Raw genomic sequence first — 17,816 nt, 5'->3', positions numbered from 1 at the left:
TTTCTGAAATGCAAAAGGGAAGTTGGGCCAAATGGATTAAAAGTCTCATAGATAATTCGCAGTATTTAATTTCTAAAATATGGAAAATTTTAGCAAATCTAACTTTCACTGTTCCTTAACTTGGATTTTAAATGTCAGATTTTTTTTTTTTTTTTTTTAATTAATTTCTAACTTGTTTTGTCTTCCTCAATAAACCATCCTCAAAGTACATCCACTACCAGAGGATGTACTCTGGAATGGGTGTGCAGAGCTGCATTTGAGTAGCTAATATGTTTGCATGGGGGGAAAACGGCATCAGCTTGGGGGTCAGCAGTGCACTGCTGGAGTGGGGAGCTTCAGGTAAGCTGTCTTCTGCTGCTTAAGTGTATACTGACGTGTTAGAGAGGTAACAGAGAGGTCTCAGTCCTGGGAGGAAGCAAGCCAGAGAACTCTCCTCAGAACAGCGCCAGCTTTTCCCTTGGCATATTGACCGCAGCAGTAGTAACTTCAACTTCTGGACTGGAAGGGGGAGAGAGACTGCTTGACTAAGGGTAGAGGTTTCCAGTCAAGTATCTGCACAGGACTTGGGACACTTGGTCATATCCCTTAAATTTACTTAGTGGGGCAGCTTACCTTCTTCCAGAAGAAGCACTGATGCATGTCTGAGAGCAGAGGGATGTTTTCAGTAAATATACAGGAGCTTTAACTGTATGGTGCCATGAGTACTCTTGTCAGTATGAAGTTGCATAATTGTGAGATTCCTCCCAAATATTCCACACATGTGTGAATAATTTCTTCATAATGTGACTGCTTGTCAGTATTTTCCTTTCAGACATTCTCTGTAATCCTTTCAAGAGCAGGGCTGGCCACAGAAACCAAAAATTAACTGTTGGAAGCATTTGAACGGAGTGTCTCTCTTATAGTACTAAAAAGCGAGGACATAATGTGTGAAACTTTAAATTGGGAAATTGCAGATTTCTATCACAGTACTTTTACTGTGCAGCCCAAAGAAGAGAAGCTGATCTGTGTAAGAGTATTTACGTCTTGCCAGGCTCAGGTCCCACAGCTTACTATGGAATCACTTTGAGGCTGTACATCCTGCACCCAGTCTTATTTCCGCCCACTCCCAATTGCCTCGGATACAAAGCCTGTCACGTGTCCTGTTGAATGACACACATTCATGCCTTTTCTTCCTAACCATGTCAATACTTACGTCAGATGAGGCTGTTTGGGGGTGAAAGGGTGGCAAGGAGCAGCTGCCAGACCAGTTCACATACTGTGCAGACCGCACCTTCCTTTTGTCTCATGTACGTTTAAAAGACATTATGGTGAGGAGAGCCGTATCCAGTTACACTGTTGGTTCATACCTTGCTAGTAGCTCTGTATTACATAGACTATTACAAACTAATTAGGTATTTTATGTGACAGGCATCTCATTAAGTCTGCTCAAAGTAGTACAGAAGGAAGCCACGCTTCCTCATTTGCTTTCAGTTTACATTTGTGTTCACCATTGTTGTGATTCTCCTGTGCTTTGCTTTTCCTTTGTCAGTTCTTTAAATGCGTTGTTTCATGAGTTTCGATACAAGATGGTACTGTCAGGGAAAAGTAATCCTCTCTGTGATTACAAGTTTCCAACCAAGCTGCTTTGTAGGTTAGTAGCAAGTTTGTGAATTTGAAAGCAATTGGAGTGTTCTGTATTTTCTGTCTGCTTTGCAGAATCACTGGGCTTATTTTCCTGTTACTTTTGCTAATTTTTTTGTCAATACGCAAACTAGTGAAATTGCCAGATCTGGTTTCCTGGAGCAGTATGTATATTGAAAGAGTGCGAAGTGAGCATCTCCTGCGTTGTGAACATCTGTCATGCTTGAGGCAATAAATACACAGTACTTGCTGTCAAACAGTATCAGTGCTGTGCATTTTGCATTGAACAGGTGTCTGTAGCAATGCTGACACCCTTTGTAGACCCGCTTCAGGTGGAAGAGGTAGGTCATCACCTCAATTATATGCAAGGGCGGCAGTTTTTACTCATCTTGCTTCCTGTTGTTTACAAATGACAGGAGTTTGGTATCTGGAACTGTGTGGCATCCAAATTTGTGCTACTTGGCTTTGTATGAACATTTTGCAAATGTTAAAAGCTGCTATGACAAGTGACCTTTTTCACTGGTTATAATACATGAAATATGACCTCTTTCACAGAAAAACCACAACCCACAGCATGGCCTTATAGCCCCTGAGCAAATCTTGTTCAGCATCATTGCATAAAATCGGTACTAGTGAAGCAACAAATACGTATTTCTAGGAATGCACTCACTGGCAAGGCAGTGATAGAAGAGATTCTGGGGAAAAGAAGATACTTCTTTTTTGTTATAGAAACAGATCCTGTTCCTGAGAATACATTTCGAAGACTTGTAGTCATGAAAGGGCAATACAAAAAAACCCCCAAAATAGAGCCAGAGCTAATGAATATGCTTGTCTTGCTTTAAATATATGCAAAGAAAAGCTGCTTATTTTTCTAACCCCTTGAGCATTGTACTTGCATGTATGTAATCAGTATAACTAAGTTGTTCAGCCAGCCCATGACATGGAACCACACCAGTGGGTCAAAGGAAAATGGAAATTGCACTGTGATGCTTTCTTGGTGAGGTTATAGCTGTCTCTGTTGTAAGGGGATAGCAATTTCTGCTGTGCTTGTAATCAAAATATTAGGAGAATTGCTTTGTAAGTGGTGTTTGTAGATGCTTTCCTCCTTCAACAACATAAGGATTAGGCACTGAGTTTTTCTATAATGCTTGGTTCGAGGGTTTTTGAATTACTTCTGGTGTGCAGAGGCAGGCATCAGGGTTTTAAAGAAGGCTGAAAGTGCTGGATTGTTTATCCGTCTTCTTTTCTAACATCAACAGAAATGAGGAGCTGAGAGATGCTTATGCTTGGGAATAAGTAATGTTATAAGACTGGGAATTTGACAGTAAAACAAGTTGCCAAGGGCCAGATTTGTAGGCCGCTAGTTCTGGTCGGTGTATATTTCTTTTGATTAGGTACTTCAGTACTAAAGGGTGCATTTGCTTCCTTCATGAGATGGAGAAAAGCATTATTCTGTGTTAGCATACAAGAGTCGTGGGATTAAGCTGCTTTCTGGAGAAGCACGCACACCTTGTAGGGCTGCCCATTTATGCTTCAGGAGTGCTGTTGTACCTAGTAGTCCTGGGGGCTCGCAGCCTGGAACTGAGTATAGGATTCATTAGCTGTACAGAGGAGTTCAAAGTCATGTTGTCTTTTTTTCTTCTCCTAATCTGAATTCTAAATAAAGGAATTTCATAATCTAACCATACACACTTGAAAACAAATACATATCTTTGTTCAAGATCAAGTGCATAAGCATTACAAATATTGCCTGTAAATACCTGAAGTCATTACTGGAAAGGAAGTGCCTTTTGTTAGAAGATCTTAAGAGTACTCAGGAGTAGGAGGTTCATTTGAAAATGCGATTCAGAGGCAGGAAGAAAGGTATCTAGATTCAGGAAAGTCCTTGTGACCGCAGGGAAGCAGAATTTCTGAGCTTGTTTTTTTTCTTATAGTTTCTAGATCATGTTGCCTTTTCATATTCTCATTCCTTCTTCCTTTCTGTCACCCCATCTTCATAGCAACAAATGCATTGTGCTTATCTCAGAAAAATGCTACAGATTCCAAAACATCTTTGAAATTCCTTGAACAGCAAATTTGTCACCAGCGTGACAGAATTCCTGGGGCTGGTGTTGTGTCTAAGAAGTTCTAATACATGCTTTCATTTGCTGCCATCATGTAATTGGTATCTTTTTGTTTTATTGACACTTCTTTTTATTTTAGAACAGTAGTTGATTAAATAAGATACCATTATAATTCTGTATTAGATTGGTTTCCTTTGTTCTTCAGGCCTTAAAGCCCTTGTGCTGTAGGATGTCATCTGCTCCTAGAGGGGTAGCATGGAACGATACAAATGCAAGAAATGTTTAGGCACTGTTCAGATAGTTTGAGTGTCCCTGGATGGCAGTGTATTCGTATCTGTTCTCTTGGAGGCTGACATTTAACCGATTCTTGAGTGAGCAATTTTAGTCTCTTCTTTCTAAATTTATATCGCGTTGAGTGAAAATGAAACTCACTCTGATGAGGACCAAAATAGTTTGTAGATAATATGCATGAGATCAAGAATAGCCGTTTTTTAGTATTGAAATTGGTACTGTTTGATTTCTTTCCAAATGCAGATGTATTTGAGATGATATACAGCAGGAAACATTTAATGCTAAACCTTTTCAGGAGAACTGCTTTGCTGCTGCATCAAGGAGCTTCTCTGTTGGAGGGCACTGATTTGCCAAGGGTACTGTAGTCAGGCAGACTCAGGTAAGCTGACAGAGTGATGTCTGAGAAGGTTGTAACACAGAGCAGAGCTGCATTTGAGCAAATATGGTGAGGTGGAGGCAGTAAGGGCAGTTAACAGCGACAAAGAAGCAAGCTTCATTGAAAACTAACTGAAGATGTGTTGAACCTGTAGATTTTTTTTTGCTTTTGGTAAGGCTGAGGATGATTAACATGCTGGGAAGTGATGCACTGTTAGAAGTGTTATGTATGCCACATGATGCAGTGCTTTGTTCTCAACCTGGCATGTGAAAAGCCATTCTGAAAGCTCTTGAAAATTCAAGTGTAGTGTAATTTGAATTTTGAATTCTTTTAATTTTTTTTTTTTTTTTTTAGTGGAGGTGCTTTAAAATTCCCATTGCTATTTCAGACTGCAGCTGTATACTACTGTGGCCCTGGGAGAGTCACAAAGAACTTGGAGACATCCTTGACTTTAAGATGGAGGCCTATGATGCCTGTCTAGGACGTTGTACACTTGTTGTGTTTACTGTTTTTTGAAGAGAAGACATTGACACATCTTTAGCTAAGGGAGTGAGCCACAGACCAAAAGCCGATCTTACAAAGATTTGTGGAAATAATAGGAATATAACTACAACAGCAAGAAAGACAAACAAAAAAAGACATCTATTGTATTTGTTTTTCATAGATAGAGGAATCATACTTGTCGGTGCTGAGCATAAGAATTGCAGTGCTGTAACTGCAGCACCACAGTGAGGCATTAGATTGTGGATACTTGTTCTAAACCTTTTCTTCCCTTCTTTGCAATAAGTTTGTTTTCAAAACATTCTGATCCAACATAATCTGGTTTTGAATTTGTTGAAGTAACTTGAATGTTTGTGTTAATATGACTATTTTGAAGATGCTCAAAACTTGCATCTTGCATCTGGATGCTCAGCTTGCATCTTTAAAGATGCTCAAAACTTGAGAAACTGTTGGCTTTTTATAGCCATGTGGTATCAGACAATGGAATTAAAAATCAGCATTCTGTTTTTCCCGTTGTGTTGTGAAGCACTTGGGTAATGTGCTTTCAGCATTAGCTTCTGTCTTTTTCTTATTTTTTATTTTTTAACTAAAGAAGGAAATAAGAACTGTGGACCAAACATGAGCCAGCCTATAAAACTGCAGACAGAGCTTTGCAGCTTGAAGCAAAAATACTATATATAAAAATGAGCTCTTTCCATTTTCAGAGTTATGTGGATTTGGCATGTCTTCAATTTTTCACAAAAGGTTGCAGGGGTAGGGACAATGTGAATCACAGAATCACAGAATCACAGAATCCCAAGGGTTGGAAGGGACCTCAAAAGATCATCTAGTCCAACCCCCCTGCAAGAGCAGGGTAACCTACAGTACATCACACAGGAACTTGTCCAGGCGGGCCTTGATTATCTCCAGTGTAGGAGACTCCACAACCCCCCTGGGCAACCTGTTCCAGTGCTCTGTCACTCTTACAGTAAAGAAGTTCTTCCTGATGTTAACGTGGAACTTCCTATGCTCCAGTTTACACCCATTGCCCCTTGTCCTATCACTGGATATCACTGAAAAAAGCCTAGCTCCATCATCCTGACACCTACCCTTTACACATTTGTAAACATTGATGAGGTCACCCCTCAGTCTCCTCTTCTCCAAGCTAAAGAGACCCAGCTCCCTCAGCCTCTCCTCATAAGGGAGATGTTCCACTCCCTTAATCATCTTTGTGGCTCTGCGCTGGACTCCTTCAAGCAATTCCCTGTCCTTCTTGAACAGAGGGGCCCAGAACTGGACGCAATATTCCAGATGCGGCCTCACCAAGGCTGAGTAGAGGGGGAGGAGAACCTCTCTTGACCTACTAACCACTCCCTTTCTAATGCACCCCAAGATGCCATTTGCCTTCTTGGCCACAAGAGCACACTGCTGGCTCATGGTCATCCTCCTATCCACCAGGACCCCCAGGTCCCTTTCCCCTTCACTACTTTCCAGCAGGTCACCCCCTAACCTGTACTGGTACATGGGGTTGTTCTTCCCCAGATGCAAGACTCTACACTTGCCCTTGTTAAATTTCATCAAGATTATTAGGAAGGCTGCTAGTTGTCGCTGCCACTGAAACAGCATCCAGTAATGGGCTGTTCCACCAACAGGCCTGGAACAGGTGCAGAATTAATCTTCTGCCATTGTACATGCACAAGGTATGTTAATAACTTCATAATACTTCAGAGCTTGAGAAAATTATTCTGTGGCTCTGTGGAAATAAAGTTGTTTATTTTAAAAAGTAGCTACATGGAATCACCAAATTATCATTTGCATCTAATTCTTTCATTTCCTTTTTTTTTTGTTTTGTTTTGTTTTTGTTTTTTTGTTTTTTTTTGTTAAAGGATACTGACATCTTTGGAATATAAAAGAAACCCTCTGGGCTGGAACAGTGTCTTATAGCTTGTCCCACAGAATCCCTTTCAAGTTTAGTTGACTTAAACTGTATAGAAGTTACCACTTCATTTTTGCTGATTGTTTCTCATAGAAGTCCTGGATTTTTTGCCTGAAACACTAGCTGATCATGAGCATTCTGATTTGAGGTCAGGCTTTGCTGTCATTAAACACCAGGCAGATAATGCTCTTGGGAATTGTGGAGAGCACACAGTCCATGTGCTGAAAAAATGCCCCTGGGAGGAGAGCACTTGGCTGGGATTCCTTTTAGTCTTGGATCTAGGACAAGGAATCAGCTGTGTACTCCCCGCTGTCTGGAGGTGGTGTATAAAAGAATGTAGAAGGTGACTTTATCTCCCCACAGGTAAATCGCTTATCTACAGAAAATGGAAAATATAAAAAGATTTCCAGAGAATATAAGATAGAATACACTCACGTACTAGCAGAAGGATGGGTGAGGTGACTGAAAGGATTTTTCCAATAGTTTTTTTTTATTCCAATAAAAATTCCTATTTAAACTTGTAAATTTATTACACTGTATATAGTGAGAGACTGCAGATGTGAGACTAGCAGTAAAATCTGTTTTGCTTGCAGTTCCATTATTCCATCTGTGGGCTGCATGGAGCCTGGAAACCATTTTGGAAAAGGGCAGAAAGTCCTTGACCAAGGACAAGGAGAAGGTTACCTTTGGAACAAGTATCACAGGGAATAGCACAGCATGGGATTGTATTTCCTTGGCTGTTTTTGTTAGAATGTTGAACATGTTTTCATCTTGAATTTGTTCATACAGACTCTTAAGCTTTACCGTGGCTTAACTGAAGTGGGATTTTTTTTTTTTTGCATGTGAATAGATATGTATGTCGATAGTTGTCAAGTGTCCTTCACAGCAACACAAAAGCTATAGAACAACTGTGATTGCAGAGACAAACCTTGGAAATAAAAGTAAACCAAACCCACTCTTCTTACTCCTACTGTCTGTTGAGAAGTGTATTGATTCTCCCTCTAAATCCACTGAAACTACAAGTGTGTGTTTTCTTCTGGAGCAGGTTGAAGAAAGGCTGGTGATTGAACTCTCTTATGGGAGAGTTCACCACTGTCTCAGTTCTGCTGATATGTTTATAAAGCTGCACTGTGAAATGGATCCATGAAATGAATTAGAAAATGAAATGAAACCAATATCCTGGAGGTTTCTAGAAACCATGAATGCTTAAGTTTCCAATGGGCCTTCCTTGCAAAAAATTGCCCTGGCAAACCGATCTATTTCCTACGTGGGAAAGGAGATGCAACTTCGAAGTATGCCGTGTTCTTAATGGTTATGCTTTTTTTTTTCATGGTTGCTGGACTCATGCTTGCCAAAATGGCAGTTGTCTCCCAGATTTTAGCAGATGTCTTAAGACTAACATTTTGCTTTACGATGTAGATAAAAGTGAGACTCTTCTGTATGTATGGTTGTGCCTTTCATATTGTACTAACAAAGGTCAGGAAGATTTTTGGTAAGCTCATAAAACTTGGTAGAGAAATTACTTGCATGGAATATATTAAGGTTGATGCATTTGCATTTCTTGTTAATGAAATCAGTGAGATGGAGAGACAATTAAATATCTCCAGAATTCCTACAAGTTTAAAAAGCAGGAAATTGCTAAGCATTTTGTTGGGGTTTCTTTGTAATCATGTTTGTACATGTTTGTCTGAAGCACTATTTGATTAGATTTTTTTTTTTTTGTTATTAGTAGTGTCATTCATATGCTCAACCTTAGAATAATAATATTTTTACTCCAAGCAATTCACAGTCTTAAAGACCTTTATGTATAAAGTTTGCATATAAAATTTTAGAGATGGTGAGCTTGTCTCCTGCTGCTGTATCAGTTTTAAAATAATTTTCTCATGTTCAGACATAAACCAAAGAATATAATAATAAGAATTTGATTTGTAAGTAAAGTATATATAACTAAAAGGTATAAAATAGCAATGATAAGAATGTTAACGTGATTGTAATCAACATACATTATGAAAGAGAAAATAGGAAAGGGATAAGAATGGAAACTACAGAAATGTCAATATGAAACACATTTAGAATAGATCTTATGCACATTAGTAACAGATAAGATAAAATTGCCAAAACAGTTTTGGTTAAGGGATCCAGAGAGATATGGAAGGTATGGAATTGTCCCAGGGCAGGAAATGAATGGCTGAGGAGCAAAATCCTCTTTGGGCTGCAGGAGTTAGCCTGCCACTTTGTTTTTATAACTAATAGTTGACATGTACCTAGCTAAGGAAATCACAGAAGGATGTTGCCTGTAATGTGCAGTGATACAAAAAGTGATAGTTACGAAGAAGGAAATTCAACTGAAATTCAGAGATTCTTGTCAGAGATGATAGTGTTTATTATCAAAAGGATTTCACTGTATTCAATTAGTATTTTAAATAAGATTTTCAAGGTAGAGGAGAGAAAATTGCGGACATCACAGAAAATAAATTTGGAAGGAACAGTTTATGTACTTCTGTAGCTGGAAAGTTTAGAAGGTATTTAAATTTACACATTGTGAGAATGCTGTCCTCCAATCAGATGTCAGAAGTGGACATTTCTGGGGAAGCTTTGTGTTAAAAATTTTCTGTAGAGGAAAATACATGGACTTCCAGAGTTACCCCAGCTTTGAACAGGGAGGGTGGGGATGGTTAGGCCACATAACCTTCTGAGTCACCATTCAAGCTATATTATTCTGCCATTATGGAGAGATTTCAGTTATGAAGGGGTAGCTAGACTCTTCTGCAAAGTCCTGGAAAATAAGCAGAATAGAGTCGTCACTAATTTCTTCTTGCTTAAACAAGAAAGGCAAGCGAGAGTGCCCAGGTTCCAGAGAGGGTCAGAAGTGGGAGTGCACTTTCAAGGGAGGAAAGCAACAGAGACTTTAAATACACAGGTCAGATTCTCTTTTCTGGACAGAATTGCACTTAGCTTTTGTAAAAGGTTTCTAATTTGCTTTGGCCCTTTCTGAAAACCACAGGATTTTAGTGATTTTGTCACATTTTCCATTCTGGGTATTATGTTAAGATGTCCAAGTGAATTTTCGTTAGAAATGCTACTTAACAGGAAATGTACAAAAGTGCTATAGCATTGCAGATGAGTTCTTCAGTGAAATTGATTCTCATTAAAATCACTCAGTCTCTACTAGATAATGGAAAATAATGAGTTTCTCATAACCTGGCAGACTTGGGACTTATGTCAAGCATTAACCAGTATTACTAAAGTTAGCATAATGTGGCATTATATTAATTATGGGAAACATGCACAATAAGGAGCTTTTTGATGAGAGTGAAATCACTGAAATGAGGTAAAACCAATATGCAAGATAAAGGACCAGAGGCAGTAGTAGCTCTGTGCTTGGAGTGCAAATTTTGTGGTATTTCATATTTAATTAAATATTAAAACTGCATTTGGCCATATATCTGTGGTTGCAGTTGCCCTGGGCAGAACTTGTAGTGCAGGAAACCAATAGTCTGAGACCTGGATTTTGATCTCCTGTCAGTCATTATGATTATTGGTTTAGTTTAAGTATAGTACTAGTGATTTAAGCTCGTTTAGGACCAAGAAGCAGAGTACCATTTCAAAGAAACTTTTTTGTTCTTTCCTCTATGAATATGTGATCTGATTCTACATTTTACAGTGTAGGATTTGGTGAGTGTGATGTGAAGATTATATGTTAAAATTAATTAATAGTGCATCTCTGAAAAGCTTCAATGTTTTAAATGCTGAGCTTAATTTGCTGCGGGTTTCTTTTCTCAAATCTGTAGTGTTCTGCATTGAAAAGTTACAGAATGGTGATGGGTAACTTCTATGATTAATTTCCCTAAGAAAGTATGAAATTAGTAGTTTGTTCGGTGTTTATTTGTAACTTGTTGCTTTGTGTCTGAAAAAGGTATGGATTTATAAATTCCTTGCAGCCAGGATCCATTTTTGCTGTACTTAAATATAGCAGATTTTGCCAGAATTGGCAAATGATCAGACTGCTGCTAAAACGCAGTTCCTGATTTTAGTTTAGCACTTTTCTATTTCCTCATATCAGTATTTTAGCCTGTTAACTGATGTGCCTTGTAATTCTGCAGTGCTTTCTTTAGATACTAGTTTTAGTACAGGGCTAAGGCTCTGTAGAAAAAGCTGTGGAAGTGCTGTGGAAGATTTGTATTTTATGTAGCTTTGCCCCTCTTCTTCACAAGTGACAAAGAGCAGTATTCTTTATTTTGATAGCGTGCTGTAATTGCACGTTGTCTCTGCTTCAGTGTGACAGGCTGTGTACCTAGCTACACCTACGCCCAAGTTGATGTGTAACAGGAATGTCTGTAAATCTGTGGTCCATTGCTGGCTCGGTGCTGCTTTGCAGACCGGTCTGCAGGCAGCAGGCTGGTGTGCTAAGCTATCCTTAGGATGCACAGTCCTCAGTACTACAAGGTATGCCATCCTTTGGCACCTGGAGCATTGCACCTTCATGTTTGCAATGCCTCTATGAGTCAGTTGGGCGTAAGGGGGTGGTGGATGTGTTTTCCATTTGAGGTAGTAAAAGCACTTACCTTCTTTAAAGGTAAGCTGCAAACACTAGTATGAGAATGGTGAATGAGGATAGAGGAGTTGGACATCGTAGAATCATAGAAACAACTAGGTTGGAAAAGAGCTTTAAGAACATCAGTTCCAACCTTTTTACCCCAGGACTTCCAAGCCCACCACTAAACCATGTCACTGAGGGCCTAATCTACATGGTTTTTGAACACTTCCAGGGACGGTGACTACACCACTGCCCTGGACAGCTTGCTCCAATGCCTGATCACCCTCTCTGTGGAGAGGTTGCTCCTAATCTCCAGTCTAAACCTCCCCTAATGCAGCTTGAGGCCTTTACCTCTTGTTCTGCCTCTTGTTACTCGGGCGAAGAGACAAGCCCCCACCTTACTACAGTCTCAGGTAGTTGTGGAGAGTGAGGGAAAGGGGAGTAGTGAATGGCTGCATTTCTGTGGTATGGCTATATTGTGTACATATGTTTTGGGTTTTTTTAAAACCTATTAGAAGGTGAAGGTTTGTAAAACCAAAATATACAAAAAAACGAAATTTGCAAGCCAATTATTAAGCTGAATTCACATTTAGTTTTCATAAGGTGTAAAGAACAGAAAGGTGGCAGTAAAACATTTTATTGCTGTATTTAGCAAATTGGAAAAGTTTGTGGAAAGCATATTATAAAACATAATTATTGTCAGGCTAAGCAGGGTTTTGCTCAAACACTTTTTTTTTTTGCTTTAGAGAGTGATATTCTGCCAGTGGAAGGTACTGCCCAAATTTCACATGAAACTGCATCCTAACCTGCAGTGTTCACTGTGATAAAAGTATGTTGTGCTTGCAGAACATAGTGGGAGTAACAACGCTATTGCCTTTCTCACTTATTTAATCTAAAAATTATGCTTTGTTTAAAGGAAAAAATCACACACTGAGCATTGCATCATTTGCTTCTTATATGTGCCCCACTCCCCTTGGAGTCTTGTCTGTTTTACTAGCTCAACTCTTAAATTAGACTTCTGAAAGGTTTTGGAAATGCAAAATTAACCCTTTCTTTATCATAATGAAACACACAGTCTTTGCAGTGAAATAGGCATGTGGGTATTTTTTTTCTCTGTCGATGCTGTCAAAGACAAGACAGACCTTTTCAGTATAACAGCTTAAAGAGTAGCTGGCAATTCTGAATTAGGAATGGAATTACATTATTAAAAGGATTTTTTTTTTTTTTAAATTAAGTGTTGGAATTCTGGCATACAGTTGTGCTACTTTGGGCTGGGATTAAGTTAATTTTCTTCACAGTAGCTAGTATGGGGTTCTGGATTTGTGCTGGAAACACTGTTGATGGTACAGGCGTGTTTTCCTTATTGCTGCACAGTGCTTACACAGAGCCAGGGCCTGTTCTGCGCCTCACCCTACCAGCAAGCAGGCTGGGGGTGCACAAAAAGTTGGGGGGGACACAGCCAGGACAGCTGACCCCAGCTGTTCCAAAGGATATCCCACACCATATGGTGTCATGATCAGCATAGAAAGCTGGGGAAGAAGGAAGAGGGGGGGCGTTGGGAGTCATGGCGTTTGTCTTCCCAAGCCACTGGTAAGTGTGATAGATTCCTGCTGTCCTGGATGGCTGAACATCTGCCTGGCCCTGGGAAGTGGTGAATGAATTCCTTGTTCTGCTCTGTTTGCGCATGTGGCTTTTGCTCTACTCATTACACTGTCTTTATATAAACCCACGAGTTTTCTCACTTTCAGTCTTCAAGTTCTTTCCCCCATCCCACTGCAGGGAGAGTGAACAAGTGGCTCAGTGGGGCTTAGCTGCCAGCCATGGTTAAACCACGACAACTGTGTTGGAAATGAATGTTTCCAATGTGATTTCTATTTCTAAATTGTTGAAAACTTTAGAACAAAAAAGAAATACTTTAATTCCTTAATCTGAAACAGACATATATATGGAGGTAGAATATTAGCAAAAGGTCATGCTGCACAGTGACAATAAGATCAGGAACAGAGCCCAAGCACCGGACACTATGTTCAGGATCAGAGCCCAAGCACCAGACAGTATGTTCAGGATCAGAGCCCAGGCACTGTCCACTGGAAAGCAGGATGTCTTAATTCTGGTTCTGGTGAACAGAGGGGAACGAGGATATTTGTAATGTGTGTTGTAACAGTTGACGCAATCTTAACTATTCTTACTTTCTCAGAAACTCTGAAGTAGTAAATAAGTATGTCTGAGACACAGCCAATACCTCAAAGTGAGAAATGCACACATTCTTTCATTGTCTTTAATGTTGTGCTGCAGCCATTGTGCAGGTCTGGACTGTATTATTGCAGTTTGCTGCTTTATGTTTTACTTTTGGCAATACTAATATGTCACACACAGCAGACTGGTGGGTGAGTGGATGAGTGGGTTTCAACAATCAGGATGTTTATGGCATAGTTAGAAACAGCGTAACTGAAACTTCAGATTTGCATCTCAGTATGGCTATATTTTGTAACAGAAAGTTTTTAGAAGTAGAGAATATGGAGAAGTGAGGGAAAAGGTGGGTAGAGGATGGATCTGGGCTGGTCCTGAAATCACTGGGGTGTGTTACCTTGCTTTCTCTAAGAGCTGCTTTCACACTAGCCACTTGTGCCCACCTCAGTGTGGCAGACGTGCAGGAGGTGTTTTAGAGCTTCTTGTGGCTTAGAAGTTTGGTGTCTTCTGACGGTAATGAACAAGTGGACAGATTTAACCACATACATGATCCTGTCTCTCAGGTAAACACATTCATTATTACTTGAATAATTTATAATATACACTCTCATCAGGATATCAAGGCTACAGAAAAGGTTTCTTATGGAGACAGGTTCCCTGTGTAAAGGGAATCTTTTTGCATTATTATTAGTCTTATATTCTTGGTTTGATCATTCTCATGTTTGCCAAGGCTTTGTGACCAGACTGGATACTTAGCATAGCCCAGATATATTCAGTTACCAGTGTGATCAGTTTTATGTATTTCTGGTAGTCATTTTTTTAACCTCATCATCTGATAGATAGCTTGCTTGTTGAAAGCGAAAAGCTTGTGTATGTTATTTTTTTCTTGATTAATAATTTTTATGGTAAAGGACCTAACTAATTTCTTGTGCTCTATCAGCCCTCATGGTCTCTTTCCTTAAATCATGTCTGTGATGCCTATGACCTTGGAAAACTCATAAAAGTTTCAAATACTCTCTACTGTTCTCTTGTGTCACTTTAAAGTATTGCCTTAATGGGGTAAATTATAGGAAGTGGAAAAAAATACGCTACCTGGACAATTAAAATGCTTTGTTCATTTGTTTTATCTTGGTGTTATATTTAGCTTAGAAGACTTCATTTGTATTTTGAGAAGCTAGGTTTTGTAGCCTTGATTATGCATCTGGAACATTGGTTTCAACAACTGACATTTGTATTAATTTCCAGACCACGTTTTGGCCCTTTTGCAGAAAGAGTACAACTAAGGTTTCCACAGTGCAACAATTACGAGTGTGGTTCAAAATACAAGTATATTTTTGGATGTGATGTATTAGCTATCTGTGGAGGAATATTGTTTCACTTTGCCCTGAAAGATACAATGTAATTGGTGTTTGAAGGGAGTGAGCCCTTGTTTCCCAAGCTGTGGATATTTGCAAACAGGATACATGGCTAAGAGGACCTATGAATAATGTGACAGACATTAGTTAAATCCTGGTGACGTTAGCAGTTCTTTTGGCTAAAGGATTGTGGGGCTTTTTAATACCTTTTGATTATCAAGGAGCCACACAACAGGGAAGTCAGAGCAGAATTTGTGTGGACAATGGAGATAGCCAAATACAGCTATATTTCCCTCCAAAATCCATTGAGCAGAGTAATTGCCTGCAGCACTGGCTCAAAAGAAAACAGCTGTCTCTTGTTCACCCCTTCACTGTGGCCTCTTCTTTTCAGCTGCAATTAGAGAATGTGTTAAAATCAAGCGAAGTGCATTACTGGAGAACACATATGGAAACTTTTTTTACTAAACCAAATAATACAGCTTTAACAACAAAGACTGTGTAAAAGATTTTAGCATGACATAGTTTCAAATTTAATATTTTAGTTTTTCCTTGTGTACCTGCAGCAGACTTTCTACATCTTGTTGTTTGGGTTTTGGTGTCGCTTTTTTTTTTTTTTCCCTCTTCTTGGTAGCGATACTGGTAATGTAAAAGGTTAAGGAACATTTTCACCTAGAACTGTATGTTTCTGACGAACTCCCATGTTCCCATAGCAATTTTAGTAACCACACGCTGTTTTACTGGAAGAGTGACTTGAGGATATTGCCTGTTCTCTCTCTACCTCCCGTGGTAAACCTTCTGTTTGTTTTGTGAATTTAGTAGTCAGAGGTGCATGATAAAACTTGCCATCTTATACTTAATGACTCTTTACAGGCAGTAAGACTGCCAAACTGCTATACAACTTTCCTTTTTACTTCATTAAGCAACACAGAGGAGCAGATCGCAACAGTTATTTTCTACCTTAATGTCTCATACTGACTGATACACTTAAGTCCTAAAAATAGGTAAGTGCCATAAAATAAAAGGCTTAAATGGGGGGGACATCTCCACATCTCCAAATGGATCTCAAGAGAAGAAAAAGTGCAGAAAGACCCAGGTCAAGAAGATTGAGGTTTTTCAAATGAGTGAAGCATTAGTTGGAGACAGGTGAGAAAAAATTAATCTATGCTTATCATAGCAGGTTATATGAGAAATAAAATTTTTGTAGTTTGGGTTTTTTTTAATTTGTTTGGTTTGGTTCCCCCCCCCCCCCCAGCAAAACCACACTAGACAAAGTAGAACAAAGCATTTCTGCTTTCTCTAGTGGCAACAGTTGAACTGTAGTGACACTTAAAATCGTCTGTGTGCTGTTTTGCAGAGAACATTACTGTCTCAAAAGTCCTTTAATAACTGGCTGACCGACCTGCATCTTTGATGCTTTAGAGGTAGGGAAGAAGTTGTCTGATACTCCTCTTCGCATACCAAAATGACTTGCAATATAAATTGTTTTCTTTTGGTATGGAGTTTGTGATTTCCCCTGTGTTTTCTGGTTTTCGAGAGTTGTAAATACAAAAAAAGCAAGCATACTTCCTCCTTTCTCTCTGCATACTCTCAAACTTAAAAAAAAACAACCACACAATTGAAATTCATCTATAGTAGTGGTTTAGCACATGCTATCTTTTTAGTTAAAAGGCAGATAAGTGCAATGTTTGTATTATCCTAGCTTCAGGGTATTTTTCTGTGAGCAGCAGATAGACAAGAAGTTCAAGAAAAGGAGGTGAAGGGTGGACAGGGAGAGAGAAAATGTGCTCTGTGTGCAAACCATTGTGTCCACGGAAAACAATTCTGTGGCTTTGGAAGAAGTCTACAAGTCCATAAGAATAAAACTCAGTCTCAGTAGTGTGTGGTTGTGAATCCTTAGTACGTACATGGGTTTGAAAAGTGTGGCTTTTCTGTGGCAAGTGGCTGTAGACCACAGCTTATGGCTAATGACTGTGGCATTGGTGGTGTTAACTGAGCCAGTGTCTTACTGAGAACTTAACTGTTTTGCTTGAGTTCAGATTTCACTGGGAATTCAGCAATCATTATGATGATGTGTTTGCAGAAAAAAATTGTCACTTCAGTAGGCCTACAGTGTGACCCCACATACTGTGGGTAGGGCTTAAGGAGGAGGAGGGAGCGAAGATATAACCTGCTATTGTTTGTATTCTTTTTACATTACATTGAGGATAGATAGTAGATGCTATAAGAAGAGTAAGTTTTGGAGCCTCGTGCTTTACTTTTTCATTGGTCCTTCACTGTTTGCAAACAAAGACCTGCCTTCTTTATTTACATACTGATGGAACCTTCAGTGTAAAATGGGGAGCATGCAGATCACTTCTATAATACTGCTTGAAAATACTCCAGAATGCACTGCTGAGGAGTAGAACATACTGACATAATCTTGCACTTGATAATTAAAGCTCTGCAATTCTGATTGTTTCTGTCCTTCAGGCAAAGCAGGGCAAAGACAATATAGAACTTGGACTCTTACAGAAACTAATTGTGAATGATTGTCCCAGATTTTTATTATTTGTTTACATGGGGGTGTTTTGTTTTGTTTTTGTGTTATTTTAACTTGCTTATCAGTTTAAATTTAGAAGTTGGTTTCTTAGAGTGTGTGTTGGTTTCTTAGGTGTCTGGGTTGTCAGGTTCAGTATGTGGCTTTTTTATAAAATAATGTTAAGTTTGAAAATTTGACATTTTCTGAGATTCCCTTCCTTGTTCTGGCTTCATGAATCTTGTCCTGAAAGTCTGGTGATTTCAACTTATTTTTCCAACACAAATCTAAAATACTGGAAATACTGAAATATTTGAATTGAAACTGTGAAATTTGGCTTTGTGTAGCAGGCTGAGCTGTGATTCAGTAAGTAAACAGTTTCCCCAGTTCTACATTGAATTACTCTAAGAGGAAACCACTGGGAATTCCCCTCTGCTGTATTCTGGGATTCTC

The 17,816-nt window shown here is 39.2% G+C and overlaps 1 protein-coding gene across 1 annotated transcript in view; it reads left to right on the top strand.

The window, feature by feature from the left end:
* Positions 1 to 17,816, top strand: part of COMMD10 (COMM domain containing 10) — a 121,738-nt gene that overhangs the window by 37,363 nt on the left and 66,559 nt on the right. The gene's annotated exons all lie outside the window — the stretch shown is intronic.

The sequence above is a fragment of the Lathamus discolor genome, chromosome Z (genome assembly GCF_037157495.1).
Source record: "Lathamus discolor isolate bLatDis1 chromosome Z, bLatDis1.hap1, whole genome shotgun sequence".
In the NCBI taxonomy this organism is placed as follows: Eukaryota; Metazoa; Chordata; class Aves; order Psittaciformes; family Psittacidae; genus Lathamus; species Lathamus discolor.
The sequence above is the reverse complement of the archived record's forward strand: the minus strand, read 5'-3'. Positions and strand labels throughout refer to the sequence as shown.